Source organism: Carlito syrichta, unplaced genomic scaffold (genome assembly GCF_000164805.1).
Source record: "Carlito syrichta isolate Samal-C Ts95f unplaced genomic scaffold, Tarsius_syrichta-2.0.1 Scaffold126530, whole genome shotgun sequence".
NCBI classification, from domain to species: Eukaryota; Metazoa; Chordata; class Mammalia; order Primates; family Tarsiidae; genus Carlito; species Carlito syrichta.
Window position 1 is genome coordinate 185257 of NW_007070626.1, and position 12399 is coordinate 197655.

Here is a 12399-nt window from a genome sequence, read left to right on the forward strand (position 1 = left end):
CACTCCAGTCTGGACGACAGAGTGAGACTCCAACTCAAAAAAAAAAAAAGAAAAAAGAAACGAGGGTCTAGTAAGGAACTCTGCCCTAGGCCTGGGCAAAGAGGGGCATTTAGGGCTCATGAAACTTGCTACAAAAGGAAGAATCCAAGAGAAAAAGTTTCAGCCAGATCAAAGGTCTCCAGGTTGGACTTCCGCAGGGAAGTGTATTATCTTGCCGGCTATTCCAAGGAGGAATCTATACTCTGTGTTTACTCAACTATCCCCAGCTCTCACCCATATAAATGGGAGCCATTGACAGTCATAATCTGAGTTTCCCTAGTTCTTGCTTCTACCGCCTTGTGTGGAATTTCACCCTGCGACAAATCGCCCCTGAGATGTTTCTGGAGCACCAGAGCATGTCTCACATATATTTGTGAACATGGGGCTGCTCCTGCCTGGGCCTTACTGCAGGGCGTCTGCATGGATCACCCTGTCCTCCGATCTTTCGTCTCCTGCTGGGCAGCCCTGGATGTTACATCTCTCACTATGACTCAAGTCCCTGAAGCCCTCAAGGGGTCAAAGTTGCTTTATGCTCTGTCTCAGATTAAGGAAGAATACCTTTGTCTCCTTCTTCCTGTTACAACTGTTGCAGGAATACCTGACCAGTGTTTCTCATGTCCTGGTGACCTACTCGTTTGAATTTCACTTTTGATGCCCTACCCTGCAGAAGACTTAGTTTGGTTATGGGTCGAGCCCATCGAGTTGGAATTTCTCTTCCTTCTGGCTGGATTCTTTCTCTGGAGGTTCCTCAACCCACAGACTACAGACTGCTGCTGGGGCCAGCCCATTTGCATTGTTTAGACATGCATGAATCCTGGCATGAGTTCGGTCTGGAGATCCTATTCCACTCCTGGAGTCCTTCCACTGGGAAGGCAGGAAGACCCTGGACTCTCAGCTTTGTGGTCTGGTTGCCCAAGTGTTTGCAGACTTTGCTGGGAGGAAGTCATAACCTGTTCTCCGCTCCAGAATTCACCTTCTTGGGTTAAAGTGCTCTGGGATCGATGGATCCTTCCAATCTGAGCCCCAGCCTGGCTGTGTCCCTCAGCATGGCTATCTCTGCACTCTCTGTTTATCTTCTCTCCAGCGATCTCACTCTCTTTCTCTTCTCCTCTCTCACTCCCCTCCCCCTTCCTCACTTTTCTCCAGCCATAGAGGCAAATCAACTGCCAAGGAACTGCACCCCGGGGGTTGGCTGACCACCATGGCTGCGCATCTCAGCTGAATTTGCAAAGGGGCAGAGGAGTCAGATAACTTTCTGGAACCTCCGAACTGAAGGGATTTTGGCTCTGCTCAGGGTTTTGCGGTTTCTCAGATTTGCCTTTCATGATCATCGTCTAATAATACCTGCTGCGTGCTGAGGCGGGCATACACTCTGCCAGCCACCATTCAAAGTTATGTAAAAGATTCAGCGCTTAGTGGCAGGCTCCCCAGTGTGGCACAGAAGGCCATCCCTGTCCTGACCTCTCCCGGCTTTTTCAGCTCCATCCCCTGCCTCTCCCTCTCTGGGAATTTTCGCTTCTGCCACCTCCAGGGGCCTGTTGTTCTCAGGCATACTTGGTCCTGTTGCTGTTCAAACTGTCCCTTCTTTGCCTGGTGGATTGCTTCCCCTCTTTAAAGACTCAGCTTAAATGTCACCTCCGGAAGCAATCCACGACAGCCTTCCACCTGTCTCTAAGCTGGAGTCAGTGTCCTGCTACCCTTCCCCCACCCCCTGCCTCATTAAAGGTTTGCACATATCTCTATCAGCGGCCGTATGGGTGATCATAACCTGATGAGGTGCTCACTCTGAGAGGGAACTCCTCAAGGCAGCAATGGTGTCTCATTCATCTCTGTACGTTCAGAACTGAGCCCTGGGCATGCCGCACAACACAGTGCCTGAAATGTTTGAATAAATGTTGTTGGCCAGGCTCGGTGGCTCAGCCTGTCATCCCGCGCCTTTGGGAGGCTGAGGTGAGTGGATTGCCTGAGACCGCGGGTTCGAGACCCGCCTGGGCAGGGAGAGCTCATCTCTACAATAAATCAAAAAATCAGCCGGGCGTGGTAGCGCGTGCCTGTAGTTCCGGCTACGTGGAAGGCTGAGGCGGAAGGATCGCCGGAGCCCAGGAGGTCGAGGCTGCGGTGGCCGGGAGCGGCCGCTGCACTCCAGTCTGGGCGACCGAGTGAGACTCCAACTCAATAAATAAATAAATAAATAGATAGATAAATAAATAAATAAATAAATGTTGTTGAATTCAAGGCTTGGAGTTCATGGATTTCACTAGATTAGTGATTCTCACGCAAGGGCCAAGTCCTCTGGGGAGGGGTCATCAGAATATTGGTGGGGGTGAGACATATTAATTTGAAAGAAGCATTTTCTTTCTTTCTTTTTGAAAGAAGCATTTCTTTCCTTCCTTCCGTTCTTTGTTTCTTTCTTTCTTTCTTTGATTTATTTTGGAGATGAGGTCTCGCCAAGTTGCCTAGGTTGGTCTCGAACCCATGGGCTCAGGCAATCCTCTCACCTTGGCCTCCCAAAGTGCTGGGATTATAGGCGTGAGCCACCATGCCTGGCCGAAAGAAGCATCTTCAATATTATGATTTTCATTTTGTCATTAAATATAGTTACATTGGAGGGCAACCCTCTCGGGTCCCCTCTCACTGTGGGAGTTTTCTATCCTCTCAATAAATCCTGCTTTCAAAAAAAAAAAATAGTTACAGTGGATATTTCTGCTCTTACTGTGATGGAGAAACTAGTACTGGACTCACCTTCCCATAATAAAAAACAAGAAAACTGGACAAATAAAGACAACAGTTGATTTTAAACATTGGACAACAGGCAGCCCAGGAAGATGATCTCTAAAAAAAAGAAATAAATGAAATGGACCCTGTGATCACTTCTTTTTTCTTCCTAAAGTTGCTTCTCGAAACTCAGAGAAAGAAAGAAGGACCCAGCAGAGCTCAGAGGTTACAGTGAGTTGAGAATACAGTGATCGTTGTCTGGGGAAGCTAAGGAATCCAAGGAACCCAGAATTTGCAGGGAACCATACCAAAAAAGAGGGAGCTGTATAGAGAAAGAGCTGCAGAAGTCCTTATAAGTTTGCCTTTGAGTTTGTTACTGAACATTACGCCACACAAGTACAGGATAAAACCTCATGAGACCAGGAAAAGCACTACCAGGGAGCAATAAGATGAAAAATTTTGAAAGCTCACACAGGGCAGGTGTGTTCAGACCAGTCCAGTGGGAAGAACTAGATGTCCTCAGTGGAGAGTATTCATTAGAAACCCCAGAAGGGTCACACCTTAGTCACAGGAATAAATAGAGTCTGCAGGAAGTCTCTGGATCTTCTACCCAACATTTTCGAGACTTCTGCTGCCAGCCAAGATGCCATAACAAGAGCTGGGTTTATTTTCTTGACCCAAGTAACTATAAAACTGGAGAAAAATATATCAAGGCACAGCTTTCTAGAAACTAGACACTAGGCAACAAGGAACAATGATCCCTGAGAAAGGAGAAACTGAGGTGAATCCTATACTTCCTTCCACCAGTTTACTGACTTCAGAGCGCATTCAGGCCTGGCACAGGGAGGAGAAACCGAGCTGGAGCCTGGAAATCACCTTGGATGGAGGAGATGAAGCTGACAAATGAACACTGAGGTAGGAAGGTTTTCAGGAAAGAGTCCCAGAGGAGTGACAGCTGCACAGAGACAGAACTTAGCGATGTGCAGAGAGATGCCCTTAGGTGGTCCCAGAGTACTGATAAGCACATATGTTATTACCTGAAACTGCAGGAAGAACTAGGAATAAGGATTAGAGGGAGCATTATATGGAAGGACCGAAAACAGTGCCTGTTCCTACCAGTCACACTAGAGGACATCATAACTCCTGGGGCATTGGGTTGAGTCTACCTTCAGCACTGGGGAATAATTATTCTCAGACCAAATGCTGCCTGGATCCCTCCTAACAAATATTAAAAGAAAAACATAGAAGATCAAATAATATATTTTCAAGTATATTAAATGCACTCTGGGAAAAAAATTCGACTGGTTATAAAAATAAAATACATCCAGCCCCCAACAGGGCAAAATCTACAACGTCTGACATATAATAAAAAATCTGAGGCCAGATGCAATGGCTCCCGCCGGTAATCCCAGCACTTTGGGAGGCAGAAGCAATTAGAGTGCCTGAGCCCAGGGTTTCAAGACCAGCCTGGGCAACTTGGCAAGACCTGTCTCCACAATAAATAAAAAATTAGCTGGGGTGTGGTGGTGCACGCCTGTAGTTCAGCTACTTAAAGGGCTGGGGCTGAAAGATCACATGAGCCCTGCAGATCGAGGCTATGGTGGCCATGATTGTGCCACTGTACTCCAACCTGGGCAACAGAGTGAGACTCTGATTAAAAAAAAAAAAAGCCGGGCTCGGTGGCTCAGCCTGTAATCTCACGCCTTTGGGAGGTGAGTGGATTGCCTGAGCCCGTGGGTTCGAGACCCGCCTGGGCAGCGAGACCTCATCTCTACAATAAATCAAAAAATCAGCTGGGCGTGGTAGTGCCCGGCTACTTGGAAGGCTGAGGCGGAAGGATCACCGGAGCCCAGCAGGTGGAGTTTGCGGTGGCCGAGAGCGGCCACTGCACTCCAGTCTGGGCGGCAGAGTGAGACTCCAACTCAAAAAAAAAAAAAAAAATCCTAGTCATGCAAAGAGACCAAATAATATGAGTCATAATAAGTAGAATAATTAAAAAGTTGAAACCAACCTGGGATTAATATAGATGTTCAAATTAGCAGATAAGGACATTAAAATGGTTATTATAACTGCATTTCATATGTTCAAAAAGTTAGAGAAACTATATGCTAAGTAGAGAAATGGAAATTGAAAAAAATCAAACTTCTGAAGGTGAAAAGTAAAATGCATGCAGTAAAAAGTACACTGGATAGGATTAATGACAGGTTGCACATTGCAGAAGTAAACATTAGTGAAAGTAACCATAGAAATGACTCAACATGAACTACAGGAAAGACCATCTAGAAAATAAACACAGTAGACTTCCAGCTTCTATTCTAGCATGTAAGTAATTTAGAAGTTGTCACTCCATCCTGACCACAAGTAAAAACCTGAACAGACTAAAAAACAAAAACACTTAAAAAAAACCTGTCAGAGAATTAGGTTAAAAGGTAAACTTATACTCAAAACAAAAGCAAACAAACAAACAAGAAGATTGGAGAGATAGGCCAAAATAAAGAATCACAATTCACTGGAGCAGAAACCTATGAGTTAGAACTTCCATGGGAATCAGTGAGGAATCAGAAAAACCTGAATTATAACTGATGAATTGTTAGAGGTTCAGTGAACAAGACTGAGAAATAAAAATTCCAGGGGTGAAGTATTGGGGACACCCCATACTTGTGTGACTTTTACCTCCAGAAATTCTACCAGGTCATCATGGTGAATATCAGAGAAAAATCCCCACATGCTTATAGCAAAAAGAGGGGAAAATGACCATTTTGAAATAGGTCAGAGCATCTTATTCTTCTTAACAAGGCCCACCCTCAGGAGGAACTATTTTTCTAGAGTCTAACCTGCAGGGTTTTGGGGTTTTTTAAAAATCAGAGCCTAGCCTACTTGGAGGAAGGTGAATACCAAACTCCAACTGGCTCTAACCCTTCACATGGGGGAAGAAAGATAATCCAGCCTCATGTGGCCGTTCTGTCTCACCTAAGACAGGACAAAGACTGAAAAACATTGGTAAAGATCACAACCTAGAGGCAGAGGCTCACCAAAAGACTGAACCATCATCACAGGACTACGGAACACTTTCCCTCCCCTCAACCTTAACACTATAGTCCCAAAGGCCTATTTACGGCAGTTCCTTTCACCCAGTGCATTATGTCCATGTTTCAACCAAAAGTTACAAGGCATACGAAAAGGCAAAAAACACAGTTTGAAGAAACTCACACAAGCATCAGAACCAGAGACAAATATAGCAGGAATCTTGAAATGTCTACATCAGGAATTTTTTAAAAAAAGATGATTAATATTCCAAGGGCTTTAATGGAAGCATATCAGAGGAAGCATAAGTGAAGACAATATGCAATAACAGAAGGATAATGTAGACAGAGAGATAAAAATTCTAAGAAAAAATTTAAAAACACATGCTATAGATCAATAACACTATAATAGAAATGAAGAATGCCTTTGATGGGCTCATTAGTAGACTGGACATGACTGAGGCAAGAATCTCTAAACTTGAGCATATGACAACTGAAACTCCTTAAATTTAAAAGTAAGGAGGAAAAAGACTGAAAAAAACCAAAAACAAAACAAAATCTAAAATATCCAAGATCTCTGGAACAACTGCAGGAGATATAGCACATGCATAATGGGAACACCAGAAGAAGAAAGAGAAATAAACAAAAGCAATAGTTATAACAATAATGACTGAGATTTCCCCAACTTAATGTCAAATGCCAAACCACAAATAACAAGAAGCTCAGAGAACACCAAGCAGAATAAATGCTCAAAACCCTACATGTAAGAAAGTATATTCAAATTTCAGAAAACAAAGTTAAAGAAAATTTTTGAAGAAAGTCAAAGGAGCCTGGGCACAGTGGCTCAAGCCTGTAATACCAGCACTTTGGAGGCCAAGGCAAGAGAATTGCCTGAGCCCACAGGTTCAAGACTAGCCTGGGTAACTTGGCGAGACCGTATCTCTAAAATAAATCAAAAAATTAATCTGGCATGGTAGCACATGCCTGTAGTTCCAGTTACTTGAAAAACTGAAGTGGAAGGATCACCTGAGCCCAGCAGGTCGATGCTGGGGTGGCCGTGAACATGCCACTGCATTTTAGCCTGGATAATGGAGTGAAAGTAAAACTTAAAAAAAAGACATAGATTCTTGGAAATGGATTTGAAAACAAGAACTAACCATATATTGTCTATAAGAAATCTACTTTAAATATAAGGACTCACATAGTACAGGATTGGAGAAAGATATACCATGTTAACAGTAATTAAAATAAAGTTGGAGTAGCTATATTAATTTCAAATGCATCAGACTTCAAATGCAACAAAGATCAATAATTCAACAAGACATAGTAATTCTTAATAAATGAATCCACCATAATAGGTGGAGACTTCAGCACTGCTTTATCAGAAATAGATCCAGCAGGCAGAAAATCAGTAAGCACGTAGTTGAACTCTACAACACCATCAATCAACTGGATATAATTGACATTGATAGATGACTTCATTCAACAACTGCACATGACACATTCTTCTCAATCTCACATGGAATATTCACCAAGATAGACTACATCTGGGCCATAAAACACAACTTAAAAATTTGAAAGAATAGAAATCACATAATGCTTGCTTTCAGACTGCAATAAAAATAATCTAGAAATCAATAACATAAATACAAATATTAAATATCTCTAAATACTTGGTGATTAAATTGTGCACTTCTAAATTACACATGGGTCAAACAAGAAACTTCAAGAGAAATTTTAAAATATTTTGAACCAAAAAAGGATGAAAATGCAACTTATTGAAGTTAGTGGGACACAACAAGAACCGTGCTTAAAGCGTTGTTTATAGCATTAAATGCATATATTAGAAAAGAAGAAAGATATAAAGTCAATAATTTAAGCTTCCACCTTAGAAAACTCGAAAAAGAAGAGCAAATGAAATTCAAATTAAGAAAAGAAATAATAAAAATTACAGCAGGAAAGGATGAAATTAAAAATAGGAAATCAATAGAGAAAAATCAATAAAACCAAAAGTTGGTACCTTGAAAGGATTGATAAAATATATAAGCTTTTTGCCAAGCTAACTAAGGAAAAAGAGAGAAAACACAAATTACTAATATCAGAAATGAAAGGGGCATATCACTATAGGTCCCAAGAACATTAAAAAGATAATAGAGGAATACTATGAACAACTCACACTCACAAATTTGACAACTAGGGTAAAATGGACCAAGTCCTCGAAAACACAATCTGCTAAAACTCACACAAGAAGAAATTGACAATCCGAATAGAACTATATCGGCTAAAACAAAAAAAAATCAAGTTAATAGTCAATAATCTTCCAAAACAGAAAGGACTAGGCCAGGCAGATTCATCTGGTGAATTTTACCAAACATTTAAGAAAGAAATTATACCAATTCATGACAATCTTTTCCAGACGATGGTAGCAGAGGGAATACTTCCAAATTCATTCTATGAGGTCAATGTTCCCCCAAACCAAAACCAGATAGAGATATTACTAGAAATGAAAATTGTAGACCAGTATCTCTCACAAAAATAGTTGCATAAACTCTCAGAAATATTAGCAAATTGAATCCAACAATGCATAAAAAGAATTTTACACCAGAACCAAATGGGATTTATCTGAAGTATACAAGGTCTGTTTCAACATTCAAAAAAATCGCCTTTGATATGTAACCCATCATATCAAAGGCTAAAGAATAAAAATCACACAGTCATATTAATAGATGCAGAAAAAGCACTGACAAAATGCCACACCCATTCATGATGAAGAAAACTCTTAGTAAACTAGGAATGGAGAGGAACTTTTCAACTTAATAAAGAACATGTATACATGCCTTACAGCTAACATCATACTTAGTAAGAAACTAGAAGTTTCCCACTAAGATCAGAAACAAGAAAGGATATCTCCTCTCACCACTGCTTTTCAGTATCATTCCAGAAGCCTAAGATAATGCAATAATACAATAAAAAACAAGAAAAGGAAAGGTATACAGATTTGAAAGAAAGAAATAAAACTGCCTTTGTTTGCAAATGATATTATTGTCTATGGGGAAGATTCAAAAGAATCAACAAAAAACCCAAACTTTCCTTAAACTGACAAGCAAGGTTGCAGGATACAAAGTTCATGTGTAAAAGTCCAATACTTTCCTATATGCCAGCAATGAACCAATGGACTTTGAAATTACAAACACATTGCCATTTATATTAGCACCCTCAAAATGGAAATACTTAGGTATAAAATAACAAGACGTGCACAAGAACTATATGAGAAATACTATAAAACTCTAATAAAAGAGATAAAAAAGAACTAAATAAATGGAGAGATATTTCATGCTCATGGACAGGAAGCCTCAATATTGTCAAAATATCTGTCCATCCTAACTTGATCTACAGATTGAATGCAATCACAATTAAAATTCCAGTAAGTCGTTTTGCATATATCAACAAGCATTTTCTTTTTCGAGTTGGAGTTTCACTCTGCCACCCAGGTTTAAGTGCAATGGCACACTCACGGCCACCCCAGCGTCTACCTGCTGGGCTCCGGCAATCCTTCTGCCTCAGCCTTCCAAGTAGCCGGAATTATAGGCACGCACTACCATGCCAAGCTAGTTTTTTTGATTTATCGTAGTGAAGAGGTCTCATCAGGTTGCGCAGGCTGGTCTCGAACTAGCAGGCTCAGGCAATCCACTCACCTTGGCCTCCCAAAGTGCTGGGATTACAGGCTGAGCCACCAAGCCCGGCCACAACAAGCATTTTTTAAAGTTTATATGAAGAGACAAACCTAGAATATCCAACAAAATATTGAAAGATAAGAACTAAGTCAGAGGAGGAACACTACATGAAGACTTACTGTAAGTCTGTAGTTATCAAAACAGTGTAGTATTGGTGAAAGAATAGACAAACAGGTCAATAGAACAGAATAGAGAGTTCAGAAATAGAACCACATAAACACAGTCAATTGCTTTTGACAAAAAAAAAAAAGCAAAGGAAATACAATGGAGAAAAGATTGTTCTTTTTTTTTTTTTTGAGTTGGAGTCTCACTTTTTGCCCAGGTTGGAGAGCAGTGGAATGCTCACAGAACACTCTGGAGTCAGAGTCAACCTGCTGGGCTCAGGTGATCCTTCTGCCTCAGCCTTCCAAGTAGCTGGAACTACAGGTGTGCGCAACCATGTCTAGCTAATTTTCTGATTTATTGTAGAGACAAGGTCTCACCATGTTGCCCAAGCCTGTCTCGAACATGCAGACTCAGGAAGTCCTCTTGCCTTGGCTCCTCAAAGTGCTGGGATTATGGGCTTGAGCCACCACGCCCAGCCAAGATCACTCTTTTAACAAATGGTGCTGGAGTACATGGGCACCCATGTGGATATAAATGACTTTAGACAGTACTTTTCACAAAAATTTACTTAAGATGGATCATAGAACTAAATGTAAAATGCAAAGCTATAAAATTCCTAGAAGATAACATAGGAGAAAGTCAATATAATTTTGGATATGGAGGTGACTTTTTAAATATAACACAAAAGGCACAATTGGCGAAAGAAGTAGTTGGTAAGTCGGACTTCATGAAAATCAAAAACTTTAGTTCTTTGAGAAACGATGTCAAGAGAATGATAAGACAATGGAGAAAATATTTGCAAAAGACACGTTTGGCAAAGGACTATTATCCAAAATACACAAAGAAATCTTAAAACTTAACAATAAGGAGATGAACAACCAGATTCAAAAATTTGTCAAAGATCTAAATAGACAACCTGCCAAAGAAGGTATACAGATGGCAAGTTGACATATAAAAAGATGTTCAAAATCAAACGTCTTAGGGAATTGGAAATTAAAACAATAGGCCCTGCATGGTGGCTCACACTTACAAACCCAGCCTTTTGGGAGGCCAAGTCAGGAAGACTGCTTGAGCCCAGGAGTTCAGGAACAGCCTAAGCAACATAGCAAGATCTTGCCTCAGCAAAATATCAAAAAATTAGCTGAGTGCGGTGATACATGCCTGTAGTCCCAGCTACTCAGAGACTGAGGTGGAAGGATTGCGTGAGCCTAGGAAGTAGAATCTGTGGTGAGCCATGGTCACGTCCATTGCACTTCAGCCTAGATAAGAGTGAGACCTCAACTACAACAAACAAACAAAAAACAAAACAAACAAAAAACCCTGCACACACTCAATAAGATATCACTACATACCTATTAGAATGAAAAATCCAAAATGCAACACCAAATGCTGGTGAGAATGTGGAGCAACAGGGACACTCATTCATTGCTAGCGGGAATACCAAGTGGTACAGCCACTCTGGAAGATGGCTTGTAAGTTTCTACCAGAATTAAACATACTCTTATCCTATGATCTGTCAGTCACACACCTTGGCACTAATCCAAATGAACTGAAAACTTATCATCCACACAAAACTTGCATATATGCATGTCTGTACCAGCTTTATTCATAATTGCCAAGACTTGGAAGCAACTAACAATTCCCTTAGTAGGTAAGTTGATCAATAAACTGTGGCACATCCAGACGATAGGATGTTAGCTAAGAGAAAATGAACTATTAAGCCATGAAAATTCACAGAGGAACCTTAAATGCATATCACTGATTGAAAGAAGCCAACCTGAAAAGGTCATATCTGTATAATTCCAACTACATGACATTCTGGAAAAGGCAAAACTATAAAGGCAGTAAAGAGATCAGTAGTTGTCAGGGACTGGGGGGAGGAAAGGATGAATAGACAGGGAACAGAGGATTTTTAGGGCAGTGAATCTGTTTCACATGACCCTAAAACAGCACATACATGTCATAACACATGTGTCAAATGTACACCACCAAGAATGAACCGTAATTTATGTGTGAGATTAATGATGTGTGAATGTAGGTTTATCAAGTGCAACAAATGTACCCCTCTGGCACAAGATACAGATTGTGGAAGAGGTTGTGCTTGTGTGAGGACAGGGAATGTATGAGAACTCTGTACTTTCTGGTCAATTTTGCAGTGAACTTAAAAATTACTCTGAAAAAAATATTACATTTATTAATTTTTAAAAATGAACACAGCATCATTTAAGCAACTGAATACATAGGTCATTGGAGCCTCTGATAGAGGGGAAGGGACAGAAAAAATATTTGAAGAAACAATGGCCCAAAATTTTCAAGTTTGAGGAAAAACTATAAAGTCACAGATCTAAGAATTTCAATAGACCCAAAGCACAAGGAGCCTGAGGAAAACTACAAGGCACAACACACTTAAATTGCTGAAAAACAAAGACAAACATAAAATCTTTAAATTTTTTTAGCATATGTATTTATTTATTGCTGTTCATAATTGACACAATAATTGTACATGTTTTGGGGATACAATGTGATGTTTTAATACATGTATACAATATATAATAATCAAATCATGATAATTAGCATGTCTATCACCTTTGTCATTTCTCTGGGGTGAGATTTTCTTTTTAAAAAATTTTATTTAAAAGATGTGGGGTACCATTCAGAATTAGGTATACAAGCGGTCCTCATACAGGTGAAGTGTGGGCCTCCCTTTGGTCCCCACTTCGCCTGGTTGGAGATCAGGTGCCCTTATTGATGTTGTCTCCCCCCCCCCCCCCCCCCCCCCCCCC